This window comes from Camarhynchus parvulus, unplaced genomic scaffold (genome assembly GCF_901933205.1).
Source record: "Camarhynchus parvulus unplaced genomic scaffold, STF_HiC, whole genome shotgun sequence".
NCBI lineage: Eukaryota > Metazoa > Chordata > Aves > Passeriformes > Thraupidae > Camarhynchus > Camarhynchus parvulus.
The window spans coordinates 1-9406 of record NW_022147728.1 but is presented as its reverse complement, the minus strand read 5'-3'; the positions used below and the strand labels follow the sequence as shown (position 1 = coordinate 9406).

The window sequence follows — 9406 nt, the reverse complement described above, 5'->3', positions numbered from 1 at the left end:
TTTTTTTGGCACCCCCATTTTTGAGATCCCCCCCTTTTGTCACCCCCCATCTTTTTGTCACCCCCCATTTTCTATCACTTTGTTTTTCATCACCCCATTTTTTGACACCCCTTTTTTTAACCCCATTTTTATCCCCCATTTTTTGGGACCCCATTTTTTGTCCCCCCATTTTTTATCCCCCCGTTGCACTCCCCACCTTTTTGGGAGCCCGTTTTCGGGCAGGGCACGCACCCACTGCTGCCCGTAGGAGTCCTCCAGGTCGTTGATGGTGCGTCGCCCCAGCGCAGCCGGATGCCCACCTGGTGCACGAGGGCAGGAAGCCGCTCCGCCAGGATCACGGCGGCTAAGAACCCGCCCAGCGCCTGGATCATCCCCTCGGGCATCGGCGGGAGCTTCAGCGGCGGTCCCGGCACACAGCGGGACACAACGGGAGCCAACGGGACCAAACGGGAGCCAACGGGAGCCAATGGGAGCCAACGGGACCCAATGGGAGTGAACGGGACCCAACGGGAGTGAACGGGACTCAATGGGACCCAATGGGGCACAACGGGACCCAACGGGACCCAACGGGAGTGAACGGGACCCAACGGGAGCCAACGAGACCCAACGGGATCCAACGGGAGTCAACGGGAGTCAACAGGACCCAATGGGACCCAACGGGAGTGAATGGGAGCTAACGGGACCCAACGGGAGCCAATGGGACCAAACGGGAGCCAACGGGACCCAATGGGACACAACGGGACTCAATGGGACACAACGGGACCCAACGGGACCCAACGGGACCCAACGGGAGTGAACGAGACCCAACGGGATCCAACGGGAGTCAACGGGAGTCAACAGGACCCAATGGGACCCAACGGGACCCAACGGGAGTGAACGAGACCCAACGGGACCCAACGGGAGTGAACGGGAGTCAACAGGACCCAACGGGACCCAACAGGACCCAACGGGAGCCAACGAGACCCAACGGGATCCAACGGGACCCAATGGGAGTGAACGGGACTCAATGGGACCCAATGGGACCCAACGGGACCCAACGGGACCCAACGGGAGTCAACGGGACCCAACGGGAGCCAACGGGACCCAACGGGAGCCAACGGGAGTGAACAGGACTCAATGGGACCCAATGGGACCCAATGGGACCCAACGGGACCCAACGGGAGTGAACAGGACTCAATGGGACCCAACGGGACCCAACGGGACCCAACGGGAGTGAACGGGACACAATGGGAATCAACTGGACACAACGGGAGCCAACGGGAGCCAATGAAACTCAACTGGACACAACGGGACCCAACGGGAGTCAACGGGACCCAACAGAACCCAATGAAACTCAACAGGACTCAAAGGAACCCAATGAAACTCCATGAATGACCACGAATGACCCCAGAGTGACCAGCGAGTGACCGCTGAGTGACCACTGACCCATCTGGCCGTAGGCCATGCTGATGAGCCGCTCATTGACCGTGAATGACCATGGATGACCATGGATGACCATGGATGACCATAACTGACCATGACCAACAATTAACGACTACCAATGACCACCAATGACCACTGAGTGACCACGGCTGACCCTGGCTGACCCCAGCGAGTGACCGCTGAGTGACCACTGACCGATCTGGCCGTAGGCCATGCTGATGAGCCGCTCGTTGACCGTGAATGACCATGGATGACCATGGATGACCATAACTGACAATGACCAACAATTAATGACCCCAGAGTGACCACTGAGTGACCACGAATGACCATGACTGACCCCACAGTGACCGCTCAGTGACCACTGACCGATCTGGCCGTAGGCCATGCTGATGAGCCGCTCGTTGACCGTGAATGACCATGAATGACCATGAATGACCATTACCAACAATGAATGACCACCAATGACAATAAATGACCCCAGACTGACCATGAGTGACCACTGAGTGACCACTGAGTGACCAGCGAGTGACCGCTGAGTGACCACTGACCGATCTGGCCGTAGGCCATGCTGATGAGCCGCTCGTTGACCGTGAATGAGCATGGATGACCATGGATGACCATAACTGACAATGACCAACAATTACGACCCCAGAGTGACCACTGGTGTGACCACGGCTGACCCTGGCTGGCCCCAGACTGACCGCTGAGTGACCACTGACCGATCTGGCCGTGAGGCCATGCTGATGAGCCGCGTTGACCAGTTTGTCGCCTCCGGGGTTCCGCCATGATTTGCCGCTTCATGATGTCGCCTCGGCCGCCTCGTAGGCCAGGGAGATGGCGGGGACCTGGGGGGGGGACACCCCGAAAATTTGGGGGGATTTTGGGGTTTTTGGGGAGAGTCACAGAGGTGAGGGGACACCCCGAAAATTTGGGGGGATTTTGGGGTTTTTGGGGGTTCCAGAGGTGGGGAGGGAACCCCAAAAATTTGGGGGGGTTTTGGGGGGTTCCAGATGAGGGAGGAACGCCCCAAAATTTGGGGGGATTTTGGGGTTTTTGGGGGTCACAGAGGTGGGGAGGGAACCCCGAAAATTTGGGGGGATTTGGGGCTTTTTGGGGGTTCCGGAGGTGGGAGGAACACCCCAAAAATTGGGGATTTTGGGGGATCCTTGAGGGGACCTGGGTGGGGGGGGAACCCCAAAAATTTGGGGGATTTTTGGGATTTTTTGGGGGCATCACAGAGGGTGGGGATGGAACCCCAAAAATGAGGGTCGGGATTTGGGGGACAAACCCCAAAAATGGAGGGTCGGGGTTTTGGGGTCTCTGGGGTGGATTTTTGGGTTTCTGGAGTGGATTTTGGTGGATTTGGGGTCCCCGGATGGATTTTGGGGTTTTTGGATGGATTTTGGTGGATTTGGGGTCCCCGGATGGATTTTGGGGTTTCTGGATGGATTTTGGTGGATTTGGGGTCCCCGGATGGATTTTGGGATCTCTGAGGTGGATTTTGGGGTTCCTGGGTTGGATTTTGGGGTTTCCAGGTGGATTTAGGGTTTCTGGGTGAATTTTGGCAGATTTGGGATTTGAGGTTTCTGGCTGGATTTTGGGCTGAATTCCGGGTTTTTTTGGGGTGAATTCCGGGGTTTTTGGGCGCCCTCACCATGTCTGTGCCCAGGTCGATTGATTGGTGCCCAGCGGCAGCGGGATTTGGGGCATTTTCGGGGTTTCTGGGTCAATTTTGGCAGATTTGGGTTTCTGGATGTTGGCCATGATGGATTTTGGGGTGTTATTAGGTTTTGTGGGGTGAATTCCGGGTTTTTTTGGGGTGAATTCCGGGGTTTTTGGGCTCCCTCACCATGTCGGTGCCCAGGTCGATTGATTGGTGCCCAGCGGCAGCGGGATTTGGGGCGTTTTTGGGGTTTCTGGGTGGATTTGGGATTTGTGGTTTCTGGGTGTATTTTGGGCTGAATTCCGGGATTTTTTGGGGTGAATTCCGGGGTTTTTTTGGGGTGAATTCGGGGGTTTTTGGGCGCCCTCACCATGTCGGTGCCCAGGTCGATGCAGAGGATGGTGATGGTGCCCAGCGGCAGCGGGATGTTGGCCATGATGGATTCGGGGTGGATTTTGGGGTGTTATTAGGTTTTTTGGGGTTTGATGGATTTCGGGGTGGATTTTGGGGTGAATTCCGGGGTTTTTGGGCGCCCTCACCATGTCGGTGCCCAGGTCGATGCAGAGGATGGTGATGGTGCCCAGCGGCAGCGGGATGTTGGCCATGATGAAGAGCAGGAACGGCGTGATCTCGGGGATGTTGCTGGTCAGCGTGTACGCGATCGATTTCTTCAAATTATCGAAAATCAGCCTCCCTGCGGAAAAACCACACGGCGACCAAAACCACGCGTTTTCACCCCGAAATGGCCCAATCCGGACGGTGCAGGGGAAGCTGTCGTCCAGCAGGATCACCTGTCCCACACCTGTCCCATACATGTCCCATACCTGTCCCAGGCGTGTCTCACCTGTCCCACACCTGTCCCACATTAACCCACACCTGTTCCAGGTATCTCACCTGCCCAGGTATCTCACCTGTCCCATACCTGTCCCACACCTGTCCCATACATGTCCCATACCTGTCCCAGGCGTGTCTCACCTGTCCCACACCTGTCCCACATTAACCCACACCTGCCCAGGTATGTCACCTGTCCCACACTTGTCCCATAGCTGTCTCACACCTGTCCCACACATGTCCCAGGTATCTCACCTGTCCCACACCTGTCCCACATTAACCCACACCTGCCCAGGTGTGTCTCACCTGTCCCAGGTGTCTCACCTGTCCCACACCTGTCCCATACATGTCCCACACCTGTCCCAGGTATCTCACCTGTCCCAGGTGTGTCTCACCTGTCCCACACCTGTCCCACACCTGTCCCACACCTGCCCAGGTGTCTCACCTGTCCCACACCTGTCCCACACATGTCCCACACCTGTCCCAGGTATCTCACCTGTCCCACGCCTGTCCCACACCGGCCCAGGTGTGTCTCACCTATCCCACACCTGTCCCATACATGTCCCAGGTATCTCACCTGTCCCACATCTGTCCCAGGTGTGTCTCACCTGTCCCACACCTGTCCCACATTAACCCACACCTGCCCAGGTATGTCACCTGTCCCACACTTGTCCCATAGCTGTCTCACACCTGTCCCACACATGTCCCAGGTATCTCACCTGTCCCACACCTGTCCCACATTAACCCACACCTGTTCCAGGTGTGTCTCACCTGCCCAGGTGTCTCACCTGTCCCACACATGTCCCATACATGTCCCAGGTATCTCACCTGTCCCATACCTGTCCCAGGTGTGTGTCTCACCTGTCCCAGGTATCTCACCTGTCCCACACCTGTCCCACACCTGTCCCACACCTGCCCCAGGTATCTCACCTGTCCCAGGTGTGTCTCACCTGTCCCACACCTGTCCCAGGCATGTCTCACCTGTCCCAGGTGTCTCACCTGTCCCACACCTGTCCCACACCTGTCCCACACCTGCCCAGGTGTGTCTCACCTGTCCCACACCTGTCCCATACATGTCCCACACCTGTCCTGGGTATCTCACCTGTCCCACACCTGCCCAGGTGTGTGTCTCACCTGCCCAGGTGTGTCTCACCTTCCTCCACGCCGGTGACGATGGAGGCGAAGTTGTCGTCCAGCAGGATCATGTCGGCCGCCTGCTTGGACACGTCGGAGCCGGCGATGCCCATGGCCACGCCGATGTCGGCCTTCTTCAGCGCCGGCGAGTCGTTCACGCCGTCGCCCGTCACCGCCACGATGGCGCCCTTGGGGGGAAAAACGGAAAAAACGGGAAAAAACAAAAAAACGGTGAAAATCGGGCGAAAAATGGCCGAGAAATGGGGAAAAATGGGGGGAAATGGAGGGTTTGGGGTGTTGGTGAGGAAATGGGAAAATTTGGGAAAAAACCCCAAAAAATTGGGTGAAAATTGGGTGGAAAATGGTGAAAAAATTGGGGGGAAAAATGAGGATATTTGGGACATTTGGGATTTTTGGGGATTTTTGGGGATTTTTGGGATTTCTGGGGATTTTTTGGGGGTGTTGGGGCCAGGCCGATGTCATTCACGCCGTCGCCCGTCCACGTTGAATATGGCCCCTTGGGGCGAAAAATGGAAAATTTGGGAAAAAAACAAAAAAAACACGGTGAAAATCGGGCTAAAAATGGCCGAGAAATGGGGAAAAAAATGGGGGAAATTGGGGAAAAATTAGGGGGGATTGGGGGGTTTGGGGTGTTGGTGAAAAATGGGAAAATTTGGGAAAAAAACCCAAAAAATTGGGTGAAAATTGGGCAGAAAATGGTGAAAAAATTGGGGGGAAAAATGAGGATATTTGAGACATTTGGGATTTTGGGGATTTTGGGGGATTTTTGGGGATTTTTGGGGATTTTTGGGGATTTTTTGGGGGTGTTGGGGCCAGGCCGATGTCGTTCACGCCGTCGCCCGTCACGGCCACGATGGCGCCCTTGGGGCGAAAAATGGAAAATTTGGGAAAAAAACAAAAAAAACACGGTGAAAATCGGGCGAAAAATGGCCGAGAAATGGGGAAAAATGGGGGGAAATTGGGGGAAAAATTAGGGGGAAATTGGGGGTTTGGGGTGTTGGTGAAAAATGGGAAAATTTGGGAAAAAAACCCAAAAAATTGGGTGAAAATTGGGTGGAAAATGGTGAAAAAATTGGGGGGAAAAATGAGGATATTTGGGACATTTGGGATTTTTGGGGATTTTTGGGGATTTTTGGGATTTCTGGGGATTTTTTGGGGGTGTTGGGGCCAGGCGATGTATGGTTCACGCATCACCCGCCACGTCCACGATGGCGCCCTTGGGGCGAAAAATGGAAAATTTGGGAAAATTTGGGGTGAAACAGGAAAAAACACACCAAAAAAACGGGGAGAATGGTGAAAATTGGGTGGAAAATGGGGAAAAAAAATTGGGGGAAATGGGGGAAATGGGGGTTTGGGGACACTGGGGAATTTGGGGGGAAAATGGGAAAATTTGGGGAAAAAACAAAAAAAAAAGGGGAAAAATGCAAAAAAGGTGAAAAGTGGGTGAAAATGGGTAAAATGGGTAAAAAATGGTGGGAAATGTGGGTTAAAAAATTAAGGGAAAAAAAGGGAAATTGGGGGTTTGGGGACACTGGGGAATTTGGGGGAAAATGGGAAAATCTGGGAAAAAATGGGAAAAACTGAAAAAATTTGTGAAAATTGGCTGGAAAATGGGTAAAAAAATGGGGGGAATTTGGGGGAAAATTGTAGAGAAATGGGGGAAATTTGGGGGATTTGGGACATTGGGGAATTTGGGGAAAAATATGAAAATTTGGGGAAAAATGGGGAAAAAGGAAAAAATGGGAAAAACACCCCAAAAATGGTGGAAATTGGGGAAAAATGGGGAAATTTGGGGAAATTGGGGGTTTGGGGACACTGGGGAGATCTGGGGAATTTGGGGAAAAATGGTGAAAAAATGGAAAAAAAAAAAAAGAACGGGTGAAAATGAGCCAAGAAATGGGGAAATTGGGGGAAATGTGGGGACATTTGGGGACTTTGAGAATTTCTGGGACACTTAGGGACATTTGGGGATTTTTGGGATTTTGGGGATTTTTGGGATTTTTGGGATTTTTGGGATTTTTTTAGGATTTTTGGGATTTTTTGGGGGATTTTAGTTATTTTGGAGGTTTTTATTATTGGGGATTTTGGGTCCATTTTTGTGTTTTTTGGGGCCATTTTTGTCCCTCTGGCAGCCCTCGACGGCGATGAATTTCAGGGGGCAATTTTGGGGGTTCTGGGTGGGGGTTTTGGGGCCATTTTGGGGGTTTTGGGTCCCTGGGGTAGTTTTGACGCTCCGGCATTTTTGGGGGCCTTTTGGTGATTTTAAAGGCCGCTTGGGGATTTTTTTAAGGCCCCCACCCACCCTGGCAGCCCCTCGACGCATTATTTATGAGTTTCTGCTGCGGGGACGGCGCTGCCGGAAGATGATATCGTGTGTGATTCTGCAGGATTTCGCCGATCTGCCCAAGCTCATGTCCTTCAGGTCGGTGCCGCGGGATCACGCAGGCCTTTGGGCGCTCCTGCCTGGTCTAAAACGGCGGATTTCAATTCCCAAAAATCAATGGGATTCACCCCAAATATTGTGCAGGAAACCTGGCGGGCACACAGAAATCGCGTGGATTTAGCCCCAACGACGGGATTTACCCCAAAAATCGGCGATTTACCCCCAAAGTTGTGCGGAACCCCGCGGAACAAACCGGGGGATTCGCCCAAAAATCGACAGGGATTTACCCTAAAAATCGACGGGATTTACCCCAAAAATCGATGGACACTACCCGAAAGTTGTGCAGGAACCTGCGGGCCCAAAAACAGCAGGATTCGGCCCAAAATCGAAGGGATTTACCCTAAAATTGGCGCAGGAACCTGAAAATGCCTTGGGAAACCCCAAGACAATGGGATTTACCCCAAAAATGCCAGGATTTACCCCGAAAACTGTGCAGGAACCCAAAAAGAACATGATTTACCTCAAAAACAACAGGATTTCCCCCAAAATTGACGGGATTCACCCCAAAAATGGAGCAGGAACCTGCGGGCACAAAACCGACGGGATTCGGCCCAAAACAATGGGATTTACCCCAAAAATGACGCAGGAACCTGGAAACGCCGCAGGAACCCCCCCAAAACCAGCAGGTGATTTAAACCCAAAAAAAATGGTGCAGGGACCATAAAATGGCTCACCTGGCTCACCTGGGTTCACCTGTGTCACCTGTGTCACCTGTCTGTGACACACCTGGGGCACACCTGGCTCACAGGTATGTTCAGGATGTCTCACCTGGGGCACACCTGGGGCACACCTAGCTCATCTGGGACACACCTGGGGCACACCTGGGGTTCACCTGGCTCACCTGGGGTTCACCTGGCTCACAGGTATGTTCAGTCACACAAGAATGTCACACCTGGGGCACACCTGTGGCACACCTGAGTACACCTGAGCTCACCTGGGGCACACCCCTATCTATCTCACCCTGGGCACACACCTGTGTCACACCTGGCTCACCCTGGGGTTCACCTGGCTCACAGGTATGTTCAGGATGTCTCACCTGGGGTTCATTGGCTCACAGGTATGTTCAGCCGCCGCGATGTCACACCTGTGACACACCCTGTGGCACACCTGAGGCACACCTGGGGCACCTGGGGCACACCTGTCTCTATCTCACCTTTGGCACACCTGGGGCCACCTGGAGCTCACCTGGGGTTCACCTGGCTCACAGGTATGTTCAGGATGTCTCACCTGGGGTTCACCTGGCTCACAGGTATGTTCAGCTGCGCCGCGATGTCCTCCACGTGTCCGCTTGTTCTCGGAGATGACCCCCACGCCCTTGGTATGGCCTTGCCGTGGATCGGGTGGTCACCGGTCACCATGATCACCTGGGACAGGACGCAGGAGGGGTCACCTGGGGGGCTTTGGGGGTCACCTGGGGGTCACCTGGGGGGCCCTGGGGGTCACCTGGGGGGCTTTGGGGTCACCTGGGGGTCACCCCAGGGTCACCTGTGGGTCACCATGATCACCTGGGGCACAGGTGGGGGGGGGCAGGTGAGGGATGGGGAGGGTCCTGGGGGGTTTTGGGGGGAGATTTGGGAGGATTTGGGGGAATCTGAGGGGGATCTGGGAGGATTTTGGGGAATTCAGGGAATTTTTGGGGCAATTCAGGGGATTTTTAAGAACTTCAGAATTTTGGGGGGGCGGATTCATAGGATGATTTTTTGGCAAAATTCAGGAATTTTTGGGGAATTCAGGGAATTTTGGGGGAAATTCAGGGGATTTGGGGATGATTTTTGAGGGAATTCGGGGAGATTTTGGGAAATTCAGGGATGATTTTTGGGCGAATTCGGGGATTTGGCGGATTTTCTGGGGAAATTTGGGGATTTTTTAATGGAATTTGGGAAAGGGGAAAC

General features: G+C 53.8%; 1 pseudogene; it reads right to left on the bottom strand.

The window, feature by feature from the left end:
• Positions 1-196: 196 nt before the first annotated feature.
• Positions 197-8878, bottom strand: LOC115915873 (annotated as a pseudogene).
• Between the last annotated feature and the right edge of the window lie 528 nt (positions 8879-9406).